Consider the following 15,353-nt stretch of genomic DNA (forward strand, 5'->3'; position numbering starts at 1 on the left):
ATATATATAAATTTATATATATATCAGTTTTTATTATTTTTTTGATAAGAAAAAAACAAAACAAATTATAAAAAACATAAAATAAAGACATAAAAAAGAAACAACAATACAAAAAGAGCACTTATACAATAATCAATATTACACCGTATGATATGAATTATAAAATACACGGTGCTCAGATACCCACCACCCACCTTAAGAGTGAGTCCCACCACCCCCATCGACTTCTGGAGAAGTGTTTTGACAGTATTTCAAATTACATTATACTATTATTATTATAAAAAAACATTACATTTTACCTATAATTCATTAACTGTAAAATTCATTTTCGCCAGTTTATCCCAAAAAGCGACGGCCTTTGACCATGTTTTTTTAAACTCTTCCATATCTTTACCATGTAAAGAATCTGTAAGTTTGGCCATTCGCATGTACATCCACAATTTCTCTCACCGGTCCTTAATTGAAGGTTTATTTACTTGCTTCCAGTTTTTGGCTATTATAATTCTTGCTGCCGAAAAACTATATTGACATATGACTCTGTCACCTCTATCCATATTATCTTTAGGGATTCCCAATAAACAAAAGGCAGGGTCTTTTTTTACTTTTATATTAATCAGGTTATTAGTTTCCTTTAATATTAAGGCTAACTACTTGTGCCCCCCCGCAATTTTCAAAAACAGATGTCGAAAAAATAAAAGCAAAAAACTTTTAATAAGACATTTCCCTGGAACGGAACACACATAGGAGGGCCTATACCCGTGTTGGCGAACCTATGGCACGCGTGCCCGACCTGGCACGCGTAGCCCTCTCTGCCGGCACGCGGGTAAGTGGCTCGGGACGGGACCGAAAGTCCAGACGGGCGAGGCAGCGACGGATGGAAGAGGTGGAGAGAGAGCCAGCCCGCTTCCCGAGGGACAGGGCGAGGAACCGGCAAGCCGACAGAAGACGGAGCGCAGAGACGCGGCGGCGCGCTGCCGCACCCCAGCTGTAGCCCCGCTGCCCGGTCGCGCCTGCGCCAGTCAGAGGACTTGGCTGGGGGCGTGGGGAGGAGGGCAGGATGTTTCAGCCCTCCCTCTAGTCCCGCCCCCAAGACCTTATTAGGGCTTCCCGTCCCTCGGGAAGCGGGCTGGCTCTCTCTCCATCTCTTCCATCCGTCGCTGCCTCGCCCGCCTGGACTTTCGGTCCCGTCCCGAGCCACTTACCCGCGTGCCGGCAGAGGAGGCTCCACCCCCACCAAAAGTCGACCACGAAGCCTCACCGCCCCATTTCTGGTTTATTCCCCCCACACACACACACACACACACAAGAGAGGTGGTGTGTGAGGTAAAGCGCCACCCTCCCCCTCCCCTCACAGCGCGGCCGGGTTTTGAATGCGCGCTCGAGGGCCGGCAGCGCCAAGGCGGGCGGCGAGGAGGAGGTCGGGGCTCGGGGGGTGGGGTGGGGAAAGCAATGTTTGATTCAAAACTCTGCATGGGGGGTTATTGGCCATTTATGAATGGGAGGTTTTGCATTGGATTTGCCATTCAGATGCACATTTTCCCCATCCAGATCCTCAGAACTCAACAATAAGCCCCCCTGCAGAGTTTTTTTTTCAGACGAAACCCTCTGAATATAGAGCAGGTTTTGCTTCATATATTTGCCTTAGGGTTGCCAGGTGTCTCTCCCCCAACCATTTACCTCTTTTCCTGATGGTTCAGTTACAAATATCAAGTTTCACTTTGAAGAAGAGTTGGTTTTTATATGCCGACTTTCTCTACCACTTAAGGAAGAATCAAACCGGCTTTCAATCACCTTCCCCTCCCCACAACAGATACCCTGGCCATTTATGCATGGTTAGTTTTGATGTTCACTAAAAGCTCTTTTTTTAAATGCGAATTTAAAACTGCCTATTCACGGTCTCGAAGCAAAAGGAGAAATTCCACCCCTCCCACTCGCCTGCTCCTTTGTTCCTGTTTGCATAGCCATTAGCATGTGCATAGCTAACCCGCCGCTGTTATTTTGCATGGTTCCTTCAGGGGGATTCTTCAGGTTAAATTGCCGTGTTGGCACTTTGCGATATATAAGAGGGTTTTGGGTTGCAGTTTGGGCACTCAGTCTCTAAAAGGTTCGCCATCACTGGCCTATACACTGGCCAGATGTGCAGCCCTACCATCTGCCATATTGGAAGGGAGATTTAAGAAGATCCCCAGGGTGGAGACTTTGCCCGTTTAACACAGGGGAGCTGGAAGCCATTGAGCGTGTATTTTTTTAGATGTCCCCTCTACAGGTCAGCCCGCTTTCAATATTATTGACCCTTTGATTACGGAAATGGGCTCTGGTGATGAGGGTGAATGGGCCATAAGGTTTCTGCTGGGAGACAGCTCTCCAATCACCACCCAGGCTGCAAAATATTGTGCCGTAGCAATGAAGCTACGTCGCCTTAATGTACATCCTGGCAACCCTAATTAGTAAGCCTTGGTTCATAGATGCAGAAGAACCAGGTAGCAGACTCCTGAGGTGGTAGTTGAGGTTGCAGTTGCTTGATCCGAGCTTTGGATGTTCCTTCGCCAAAAACAAAATACCCCCCCGCCCCCCACACACACACAATAGAAAATCAGCATAGCTTTGCTCCTTTTTTTGTTTTTTAATTAGGGCATTTTTCACATGAAGGAGTATTTCAAAAGGAGCCTGCAGCGTTCTGCCGCCTCATTCATTTATTGCGTGTGTCACTCAGACCGTCAGAGAATGGCTATCACTTTTGTGGACAGAAAGAGCACAGCTCACCTGGGACCCACAAAAAGGAGCTGGGGGATGGGTAGTACTTGAGACTTAAATTTGCCTTTTGCTTCTCTTAAATGCAGACTTGACTTCCACACAGAGGGCCGTGTACTTAGGCATGCAAAAGATTAGTCATCCACCCAGCTGAATCTAAAAGTCCCTTTGGGCTCCTTATCATCAAGTGTATTCTATACATTAATTTCAGGACTTTTTCATCACCCAACAGCACTTTTCCTTGAGACTGGTGTACATGAAAATGCTAACTAAGTAGTGCCACGCCTGTGGGGTAATGCTATGTACCTCCCCTTGCTACACATACACACTTAACACACATGTCCAACTCCTATATGACAAAGGGAGTTTTTACTCCTGAAAGCTCATACACTGAAAATCTTGTTGGTCTATAACAGTGGTTCCCACCTTTTTTTGACCAGGGACCACTAGGACTTTTTTGTTCGGTGCAGGGACCCCAAGGTTCAAAATAAAAATTCCAACAATTTGAAAATAAACTTTAATCATAACTGTTAGTTAAACATTAAACTTAGAATAATATTTGAATATATATTTTTATAATAGAGAACTTTTAATTGAAAATATTAATTTATTATGGGTTTATAACTTTGTTTCGCGGACCTTAATTTAGTTCTCGCGGACCCCTGGGGGTCCACGGACCCCTGGTTGGGAACCAGTGGTCTATAAGGTGTGGCTAGACTCAAATTTGGCTGTTCTACTGCAGACCAACACAGCTACCTTCTGAAACACTTAAAAGAGTTTGTGTAATTATGTTTTATTCAGAAATCACCTTATAATACTGTATTGTTTTTATAAATATAACGTTTACCCCTTCCCTTTTTTTGCTTCCTGTACCCTTTAATTATATTAAAAAAAAAAAAAAAGAGTTTGTGCTACATTTTAAAATTCCGAGTATGCCTGAAGTACTTTATATCAGCAGCTTTAATAAGACACGATCATTTAAAAAAGAAATTTAAATTGCATCAAATGTCCAAATTAATTACATGAATAACAGAATACAGGTTCTGCTGCACGACATAAGTACCTGTGTGTGTATAAAAGATCCAACAGCCAAAATAATGTTTTTACTCTCAGCAAGAAAGCTCTGAGAATATCCTCAGAGATGGTCTTTCAGGAGAACATGCCTCTCCCAGGAACATCTACCATCTGATTAGTTCCTTTTGGAGATATAGTTCATACCCCAGTAATGTCAACAGCAAAATTCCCACTAAATTTTCTAGCTCATATATATCTCAGCTCATTACCAGTTTCTCTTAAAACCATTTCTACTGAGTAAAGCACAGCTATGCACACTGAAAGAACAGACAACTTTTTCACGCAAGGTCATGTTTTTCATTACATGAACCTTCTCTTTAATGGCAGTGTGACACATTGTAAGTGCCAGAAGCCATAATGATTAACCATGCTCTCACCAATATATTTTGAGTGCTTGGTTATCGCTAGAAAATCATCCTGCAGCCCACAAAAATTAATCTTCCAGACAAATCAGGAGTTGCTGTCCCATACCAAATTCCATTCAGACTCAACTATTAGACAAGGCACATTGGCTAATAATAAGAATAGATCCAATAGTCAGATACCACCATTTTAAAACCAAGTTCTTCCCATATTTTAGTAAATACTGATCCAGTCTTCTGCTTATGGATGTTCATATCACATGGATTCTGTGTACTTCTAGCTCCTTTGAAGAGACTGGTAACCCTGCCCAAGATTAAATAAATATATGTATGTACACACATCTCTTTTTTATATAGTGAACCATTCTTAGAACATACTACTGGCAGGCTTTTCAGGTTAAATATTAATCTTCTTAAATAAAACTGTCAGAGGAAGAATGACTAATATTTAACTTTAATCCAAGTTTTTTAAAAAATCCATGAGCAATCTACCTTCTCTGAAGTACTTTTTGCCTTTACTCAGCTATGCATTTTTTTATCCTCAAAATTAATACATGATAAAGGGGGAAAGAGGCAAGTTTTAGGATGGAATGAGAAATGAATTAAATGCTGCTAAATGGCATTACTGAATTAAGTTGGAGGGTATAGCCAGTTGTTTAAAAAATGGTGGAGAATTGCCTCAGAGAAAAGGTAGGAGTAATAATTCTGGGTTCACAAATTAAGACAACAAGAATGAGGAACAGCTTAAAATAATTTTAATTAAAAGAAACAATTAAAATATAATGTACAGCAGTTTCTAAACCTAGAACTAACAAAGATCATATGACCTTAGGGAAAGCCCCAAAATTACCAGTTCCTTATCACTATTAAATGTAAGTGGAAGTCTCTCAATTATAAATTCTTTAATTACAGGTAGGAATCTTAATAGAGTTTGGCAAAAAAAAAAAAGTTTACTCAACCACTTTCACTGGAATGGTCCAGCAGTATTTAATCTGGTGAAGCTATGTTCTATTTATTCTAAATAAACAAAGACACAAATATATGTATGCCCCCTTCTCCTGCTCTAGGCTGCTCACACAGTAAAAACAACACAACAATAAGTCTCTGTTGCGGTCAGAGCTGTGTAGGCAAATAGGTTTACCCTTTTTTTTAAAAAACCCAAAACACCCCAAATAAAACACTGGCAAGAAGATAGCAATGTAAGGGGGTTACTGCATTATGTATTCCCAGCGATGTATAAGAGTTTGAAAATGTTATAAAAAACATCGCTTTAAAAGGGTTTTTGGATGCCGCTGCTTAAAAATGGTTGGAAGACATCTTCACAGCTAAAGGGGCCAAACAACATCCGAACAGTATTTTTAATAACATTTTCACTCTTAATACATCGGTGGGAATACATAATGCGGTAACACCAAAAGTCTCAAAGGGGGCGGGGGAGTTCCTGCCACCATTGGCCAGCATAAAGCACTCTATGAAAAGCCCTGCATGGATGAGATACTAGAAAATCAGTAGGAATGTAGTCACATGTGCTTTGGCAGAACATTCCACAATGTAGACTCAGCCCTGTGCCTTATGTAAGAGGCAAAGGGTGCAGTTAGAAACATCATTATAAATCTCATTGACTGTGCTTCTCCTTAGGAGCTAATTACTCTCTGTGCACACACTGGGATCAGTTCTCATAGACAGATACTTCCTAAAGAGGACCTGTGGTCAGATACACCCTGGAAGGGAAGGAGAAAGTTAAATTCCCATGATGTTCAGGAAGAGGTGTAGAATAGGTGGTCTCCGGTCTATCTTCACTCATGTCTCTTTAGTTAACTAATTTCTCACTATCAGCTTTGTAAAAGCAACTGTTCTGTGAAAACATGACACAATTAGTAAAAACTCCAATCTACAAGATCCATATTAGCAAAAACTCCAATCTACCGGTACTCAGAAATTCTACCTGCTTTTTAAAATACAGATTTTGTATTTAGATTTATGTAGTAAGTCTAAACATTTTGGCTACTGATCACTGGCACACAAATCTTCATTCCCAAGGGTCCAGCTTTGAATCACTCCCTAGCATTACTTAGCTTTGCTCATTAAAGTCTGGGAACTTGTCTAAAGAGGCTATTTGTGCTTTGGTATTAATTCAATATGTTCTGTACAAACTGCATACTCCAGGGCAAAAATATATAAATAAATAACCCACAGAGCTGTTGTGTTGGTGTCCATCTCCTGAAAAAGGTCACATAGCTGAACTCTCCAAGTTTCTATTCCTAGCTTGAACTTTCAGCAACTTCTTTTTTGATGGCTTGTTTGTTTGCAAAATGGCTTAAAGTATGTGCATAGGAAACAGACTTCCGAAGTTAACGTGAAAATTGATAAGAATACCTTGCGGAAGCAAGGAAGATGTTTTATAAAATACTTTTTTTTCATAAGAGAAAACCCCAACTTTGACACAGTGAATCGACATGCTACAACATCAGATTAGTATGGTTCAGGACAAATTAATTCTTGTTCTTACCAGACTGTGCTTAAAGAAATAATTGAGCCAGAAACATGTTCTCAAACGCATAATTCAGCTTCTCATAAAATGCAATAAACTTGCAACAAAATACTCCAGCTGCAAAATGCATGCAGCTTGTAGCCTCCAAAAGGCAAACTTGACTTCTGAAGAAAATGGTCAGGACCAGATCTACCATTAGGCAAGGTGAGATGGCTAACCTCACGAGAAAGATTTTATTGGTCCACTGTTGGCAGCTACTTGGTTTATTTTTCCTTCCTTTTATCCCTTAGAAGCTCCTTGATCAATTGATCTTGAGCAGCATATATCTAGTGTTGGAGGGATATAAGGACTGAAACAAATCTTGCCACTGAAGCCTTGGGGTCCCTGTCGCTTAGTAAAAAAGGCATTATGTCAGTCACAGAGGCATTGGATTTGTATATTAAAAGGGGGGAAATATAGTGCGATCGAAGTTCCTCGTAAAAGTGGCATTCCAAAAGGGCATGGGCTAATGTGTCAATAGAGCCAGAAGAGCAAGGGCAGATCCTGTCTGAGTATGGTATATTCAGAATTCTGCCCTGCATTACCATAGAAGGATTAGCATTCAATCTAGCCAAGCAAAAAGCTCTACAGAGATGAGGAGTTGTCAGATAATATGTATAGGCAGGCAGACCACGTGGAGGGGGTATTCCGAAGAACTGGGATGAACAGACGCGACGAGCACGAAAAGTAGTGCTGTTATAATCGAGCTCTTCAATGCGCCTTTTAATCTTGGCAAAAGCTTCAGTTTTCCCAAGATCTGATAACATATCCTGCGAGAAGCCCAGCAACGCCAGTTTCTCATCTAAGATTTTTTGCCATGAGGATTTGAAAGGGTCATGCTTCAGAGAAGCTAGGAACCCCTCATTGCTAAAGCACAGTTTAAGGTGGAGTTTAAAGGCGGCCAACCACGCCCTAGCTTCAAGTGACATTTGGCCAAACTCGGAACGAAGAGTAACGCCAGCAACACATCGAGGGGCATTTAGGAGTTTTCGTAAGAACTGAAGCAGTGGACGATCTATAGATGCAGGGCTGTAATCCAGATGGCAACACCAAAGAGGATAATTGGGGTAATTTTCAGGTTAAAAACCTGAATAGCCCCTGGAATATATTTGCCACCTTTGGTGTGAAAAAAATTGACAATAGCACCAACCCCAGGTTTAATTTTGTTGGACACTGCTTTTTGATGGGCATTCCAATTTAGGTTATGGGAAAACAGAATGCCAAGGTAAACAAACTCCTTGACTTGGTCAACCTCAAAGCCATCTAATACCCAGCGAAAAAGAGGCATTTTTCTCCTCTTAGTGAAGATCATGATCTTAGATTTATGATGGTTTATTTTAAGACCTTCCCTAGAGCAGTACTCAGAAAAAGTTTGCAAAGATCTTTTCAAACCAATTCTTGTGCGGGACAGGAGAACTGCATCGTCAGCATAGAGTAGAATCGGGGTGGAATGGCTTGCAAGCTTTGGGGGGTGGCAAAACTCTGAGAAATTGGTTGCCATATCATTCAGGTATAGATTAAACAAGAGAGGAGCAAGGAGGCAACCTTGTTGGTTTATTTTTAGCTTTCTTCCTCTAGCAATAAAATGTCCACACCGGCTAACAATCAAGCAGTATTTTAAAAAATACAAAATACCATCTAAAAACGAATTACCTTTTAAAGCACCCTTTAAGAATAGCCTTATGTAGGACATGTGAAAATAATCTAACAAGAAGGGGACCCATGAGGACTATCAAGGAAGGGAAATCATATTCTTCCTGCCAGTTCTTGCTTCTCCCAATGGCTCCAATCCCCCCCCCCCAACATGTGTCCTCAACTCCTGGTCTGGGTGGATGCTGCTACCATGGCAACCCCTCTCAAAGCCTCTGCCTCATGTTGGTCTTCAAGAAATCCATTGTAGGATTTACTGCCCTCTCCCAAACACCGTGAACTATCTCTGTCACCTAGTTTACAGGAAAGGGCCCCAAAACCTACAACCAATTCCTTGAATCCCAATGTGAGGCAAAGGTATATGCCACCTTTTCAGACCTGCTCAAGGTAGTTCACAACTAAGACAAAACAAAATCAACCAAGACAATAAAAACAACTTAATAAAATAGGACAGGTCAATAAGATAAAAAGATGTCAATAAAATATAAAAGCAGATAAAACAGAACTGTCTAAAATATGAATAAAACAGGATAGAATTAGACCATAAAAAAGCTTTACAAATTGAACCCATTATTTGAAAGCCTGGGTAAAGAGAAATGTTTTGGTCTGGTGACTAAAGGAGAAAAAGGTAGGTGCCTGTTCAACCCCAAAGGGGAGGGAATTCCAAAGGTGAAGTGCCACCACCCAAAAAGCCCTGTCTCAGGTCACCATACACATTACCTCTGCAGGCAGGGGCACAGAGAGCAGGGTTTTGGAAGATCTTGTGAATAGAATCCAAATGGTTCCAAGTTCTCATAAGGCCATTTAAATGAGTTTATTTTATGCCAGTTTCTTTCCATGACTCTAATGAAGGAGATCAATTACAGGGGGGGGAGCAGAAGATGTGTCACAATAAAGTAAAAGGTTTTGAATAAGAGAGGTCTATATAACATGCATTTTTGCAAAGCTCTTGATTTCAGCTTTAGCTATCATAGGGCTCAGCTATATGTGATGTGGGGAGTTTTGTGAATGAGTTTCCCATAGGGTTGCCAGCTCTGGGTTGGGAAATACCTGGAGATTTTGGGGGTAGAGTCTGATGAGGGCAGGGTTTGGAGAGGGGAGGGACTTCAATGCCATACAGTCCAATTGCCAAAGCGGCCATTTTCTCCAGGGGAACTGATTTCTATTACCTGGAGATCAGTTGTAATAGCAAGAGATCTCCAGCCACCACCTGGAGGTTGGCAACCATAGTTTCCCACCATTTTTGTACTGTGGTGTATGAGAGATTAAGCCTCCTTGCCATGCTGTTTTCCCAGGCTGAAACAGTCCCAGGGAGCTGCTGTTTGCCCTGCTGGGAAAATATACTGATAAGAATATCTGTAAGTTTACCTTGCTGGTTACTCCTATGCTCCTGGACTCAATTCAAGTGCTGTTTGTGACACTATTGACTCCATAACCTACCAAACAACTATGTACTAGAAACAGGTTATTAAGAAACCAGACAGAATATTGACAGGAAAGCAAAACTGTGTTTGATGGAAAGGACAGGTCAATTTGAAGCAAAACATATTCCGAATTTTAGGGAGGGTGGGCTGAAGGCTCGATTGTGGTGCAACACTGATTTTCTTCCATTTTCTTCAGATCAAAGTTAAATTCCAGTGGAGTGAATCCTTTTTTTTTTTTTCAGACTCTCAGCCATTCCCATTTCATCCTCCCATTTCCACAGTCTCCTATATGTCTATAAAGTATACCGTTTTAAACAAATTTGGCTGTGATTCTTTGCAGGGTTCCATGCTTGGAACTCTAGGTACGTAATTCAGCCCCAAATCCAGCCAGAGAGGGTTAATAAGGATTGGGGCCATGATAATGGAGAAGGGGGGCTAAATATACTCCCCATGCTATTACCCCTTAGGAGAGAGAAAATCCATGCATAATAAGGTATCCACCCATCTATTAAAAGCAGCATGGAAGGGGAGGTATATTGCTAATCAGGGGATGGTATGCAGGGACCCTAGGAGGGCAGGGATTCAGGGAATGTAGATTCAGGGACTGAACCCATGACCTTCTGCTTACTACAAATGTGCTCTTCCACAGAGCCACAGTCATAAGAACAGCAGTAGCAACCTTGAAAGGCTGGTCCTAAGTATGGAGGAATTAAAATTTAAATGAATATTGATGTTTAAATGATCTGAAATTACTCCTGATCCTTCTTCACACCCTTCCATTCACTCTTATTCACATATATCCGTAGGGAGGAGGTGGTTGAAGAATTGCATATCATGCTGACAAAGAGTTAATTTCAAAAGGATGACCTTGAGGGCCATAATCACATCTGGATTTTATTGCTTCTCAAAGAATGAATTTGACACCCTGACATGGCTTTGTTCCTTAAAACATTGCAAAGCATTTCCTCCTTTCTCCATGTCATGCTCCCTGAGAATGGAGACCCTGTTCCATCGCTGATTAATGCCTGTCTGCCCATAACAGCTGGCCTGCCTCACAGCTAAAGCAATCTGCATATTATCGTATTATTTTCCCATTACACCAAATATGCCCTTCCTCCATTGAGTTTCCCATTGCACCAAATATGCCCTTCCTTTCCAACAGTTAGTTGGAAAGATGCAGCAACTGAATCTCTGGTCACAGGAGATACAAAGCAAGCATTCCAGAGACCCTCTTCCCCTCGGGGTCTGCCTGTACCACCTCCCAAGTTGCTGCTAAGGTACTCAGCTGCTAACATCTTGCCTCTTATGGCCAGTCTGTACTTGATATCTGTATGGAGGAGAGCTCAGCATATGGTCTCAATGCAAAAAAGGTTATATGCTTTCCAATCATGATAATCTACAGGTTCTTCATTTTAAATAAATCCCTAGTCCTCAAGTTTATATAGAAGAACCTGGAGATGTGACCCATGCTTCCTTCTCTCTCTGCCACTTGCTTCATGAGACTCATGATACTACTTTCCCAGAACCATTTCCCTTTCTTGTTTCCACCCTCCTGCTTCCCCTCCCCACTTCCCCTTTCCTTCTCTGCTCTAATTAATTCATTCATTTGCTGTGGTTACCTGTTACTTTTGTAAACATGCCATTAGCAAGTCTAATTTGTGTGTCTGTATCTGTATTTTATGTTTGTTGTGTTTGTGGTTACAACAATAAACTGATATTGCAGTAATGTGTGTGTGTGTGATTTTAAAGGACTGTAACCTGACCCAGTTTGGGAATATGGGGCTCCTAAACTTCTCGGGTGTGCTTGAGAATTCTTTTTAAATCTCACAGATCTAACTGACTTCCTCTTTGGATTGCATCTTTGGTCCCCAGAAATATAATGTTACATGGACATCATACAGGAATTTTAGGCATTCCAATTAATTACTAATAATCTGTTAGCTCTGCAGACAGCAGGGGGCATGCTTGCCCATAGATTCTTCGCAAATACAGAAAATGTAGACAGTCAATTTCTCAGCAAAGTTTCCCTTTAGTAATCAGAATGCCGAAATGTCAAAACTCTGAGTGTACCACACACTTGTAGGCAGCTGCAGATAGATAACATCCCCATGAGCCCTTCCGCATTTTGGAAACCTTAAGCCTAAATGTGCAAGAATAATTAACCTAATAATGGACTATAGCTCAGGGGTTGTCAAATTTTCATTTAATGAGAGCTACTACTATGTAATGAAAAATAAGAAGGGGGTAGACACGTTCATAGAGGACAGGGCTATCCATGGCTACTAGTCAAAATGGATACTAGTCATGATGCATACCTAGTCTCTCCAAGATCAGAGGAGCATACCTATTATATTAGGTGCTGTGGAATACAGGCAGAGTAACACTGCTGCAGTCATGTTCTTCTTTGTGGGCTTCCTAGAGGCAAATGGTCGGCCACTGTGTGAACAGACTGCTTGCCCTGATGGGCCTTAGTCTGATCCAGCATGGCTTTTCTTATGTTCTTATGACAATCCATGGCAGATAGGGTCATCAGGAGGCAGCACATCACAGTTGAAGGTAGAGATGGGAAACAAATTCTTAGTTACTTAGGAAAACCCTGCATCCCACCTAGACTACTTGTATGTCCCACCAATGGTACATGTACCACTGGTTGAGAACCACTGTTCTAGGGGATGCACAAGCTACTCTGCAGCATCTAGCAAGCTACCTGTAGCTCATGAGCTACCAGTTAGAGACCCCTGCTATGGCATGTCCTTGGAGTTTATAAATATTGCATAAAACAGATTTACCCTGAGACTGTCAGATAAAAGAAACCATTAGGAAAATAATATATTGAGTAAAGTAACGCATTAATTAAACCATTCAGTTCCCCTCCCTATTTTTTTTCTTTAACCCAGAGTGGGAACTGACATTCTACCCTGGTAGATTTCCACTTTTTCACCCCAGACTTTCAAATCCCTTGGGCTTGTACTGACATACCTACAGCTACCTCTTGTGCAAGGTGAGGAGGTCAAGGGCACTCTACTATTCTGGTAACCAGGTGTACAGTCACATTACAAAAGGCTACCAGCTTACGTTCATGTATCATTGGGCTGTTCCGTCACATATGCCCCATGCCTCACACCAGTTCTTTGCCCAGCCAGTGTTTCAGAATCACTTTCTGGTACATTATTCTCTGCATGTAAGTCTCTTGAGCAGTGCTTGGACTTCCAAAGGGAGCTAAGAAAGAATTCCAATTTGATTTATACTTTACTGTCCATTTTTTGTTTCACATTTAGTTGCCAGCATGCTCCTCAGATCTAGGATACAAAACCAACTCACTTAAATTTTGAGGACTGTAGTCATATTGGTCCATGGGGGAGGGGGGAATTCCCCAAAACAAAAGTTGTGTAATACCTTTTACCAACCAAACTATCACAAGATCTTGTGCAAGTTTTCAAGTTCTCCAGAACTCTTCATCAGGCCAGATGTTCAGTACACAAAAAATAAGGGCAGAGGGGAGAAATAAATATTTCAGACCACACTGGAAAGGCTTCAAGTAGGCCTAAATTAAAGCCTTTAATTAGATTTGATAGTACTGGATGTAACTAGGGTTGCCAGGTCCTAGTTGGGGCGGAGCCTGAGGAGGGTGAGGTTTGTAGAGGGAAGGGACTTCAATGCCATAGAGTCCAATGGCCAAAGCAGCCATTTTCTCCAGGAGATCTATCTCTATTGGCTGGAGATCAGTTGCAATAGCAGGATATCTCCAGCTAGTACCTGGAGGTTGGCAACCCTAGATGTAACAGATTTCAAGTTGCATCTAAGGCTAGAACCAAGGCAAAAATGAGATTCTTGATTTCTACCTACTACATTACAGAAGGCTCGGACTTTTTCTACTTGTTAACTGTTGTTACGGCAAACATTAAAGTACAACGAAAAGCTGAGGTTGGAAAGACTTGGCCAGAATCCTTAAACTCTTTGAAGAATTTTTACTACCATTTCCCTGTTAATAAGAGAGGTCAAGAGTTGGTTATTTCCCAGAAACAGATGGAAAACAGCCCGAAAATAATACACAGGGATCTAAAGAATATACCCCCTCAGACTTTGAAATTTAAGCCATTGGATTGGTATCTATGCTCTGCGCAGAAGAAGAGTCTAATGCTGGATTCCACCCTCATACAGCTGTTCTGAGTCACACCAGCAAAAACCATCATAATCTCCAGGGCTACCCCTCAGGAAGCAAGGCAAAGCAAGCACTATGTTTGGCAGGTTCCAGAGGGTTCAATTTTCCCACCTTCAGTTGTATTTATTTTGTAAGGAACAAGTGTTAGGATGGCTGATTCCCACAGATGCAGGAATATCTAAAGCCAAAACATCAATGTTATTGTTTCAGTCCAACCGCAAAACAGGCAAAACAATCCAGTTTACAAGAAACCCCAAATGGGAGCAATCCATTGACTGAGCAATAAAAAAAAAAAAAAAAACACTCTTAACCCTCCAGTCTTATAAGAACAGCTCCTCTTAATGGCTCCAAGGATATTATCTTTTAGTAGAGGCAACTTGGTGCCTGAAACAGAATCAAACGAAACTTGTGTTCAGTGGGAAATTAATCACAACTGTTTTCAAAGTCAGCTAAGGATAGAAAGTCCAAATTATCCACCAGTACTACGCCAGTGGGAACATGGCCACCAAACTGGACCTCCCCCCTTCGGCATATGTCTGGGGTTAGCTTCCAGATCTGTTGGTGTAACTGCCACCTGTGGTTGAGACAGGCATAGTTGTCTGGTGTGAACAGCTGGAAAATAAACCTAAAAGTGACAACTGGTTTCATAGTCCCAAAGAAGCAACTGAGAGATAAAGGCTGATTGTGGGCATGTGTGCCATGTGAAAGAAGTCAGTGTTTGCAAGTAGTGATTGACAAGCGCCACAAGAAAGTCAGAAGAATACAGCTCCATGGTCTATCTTTGCAAAGGGATTCAAGGGGTTTGGCCGAGATGGGGAAGGGGATTTAGACTCATCATGCATTCTGGAACATGTAGCAAACAGATGGACTACGAGAGCAACTGTGGGCATCCATGGAGGATAGCTGACTCTCATAAACACCCCCTCCTATTTTTAGTACAGAAAAGTGAGGAGGAAAGCTGGTTTCAGTTGTGCATTTGTGCAGATGAGACCCAGTTTTGATGGTTGGGACAACTCCCTCCTTCCCCCTGGAAGGACAGGAACAGTACCGTTCTGTTTTCCTCCATTCTCCCAGCTTCATGTGTGTGTGTAAAGTGCCTTCAAGTCGCAGCCGACTTATGGTGACCCCTTTTGGGGTTTTCATGGCAAGAGACTAACAGAGATGGTTTGCCAGTGCCTTCCTCTGCACAGCAACCCTGGTATTCCTTGGTGGTCTCCCATCCAAATAGTAACCAGGGCCCACCCTGCTTAGCTTCCGAGATCTGACGACATCAGGCTAGCCTGGGCCATCCAGGTCAGGGTCCCAGCTGCATAGTGACAGCTAAACTGCAGTTTGTTTGGCAAGGATTTTTTCACATTCTTGGATAAAAGGTTCTATGACAAAACCACCTTTGTTATCTT

The sequence above is a fragment of the Euleptes europaea genome, chromosome 13, assembly GCF_029931775.1.
Source record: "Euleptes europaea isolate rEulEur1 chromosome 13, rEulEur1.hap1, whole genome shotgun sequence".
Taxonomy (NCBI): domain Eukaryota; kingdom Metazoa; phylum Chordata; class Lepidosauria; order Squamata; family Sphaerodactylidae; genus Euleptes; species Euleptes europaea.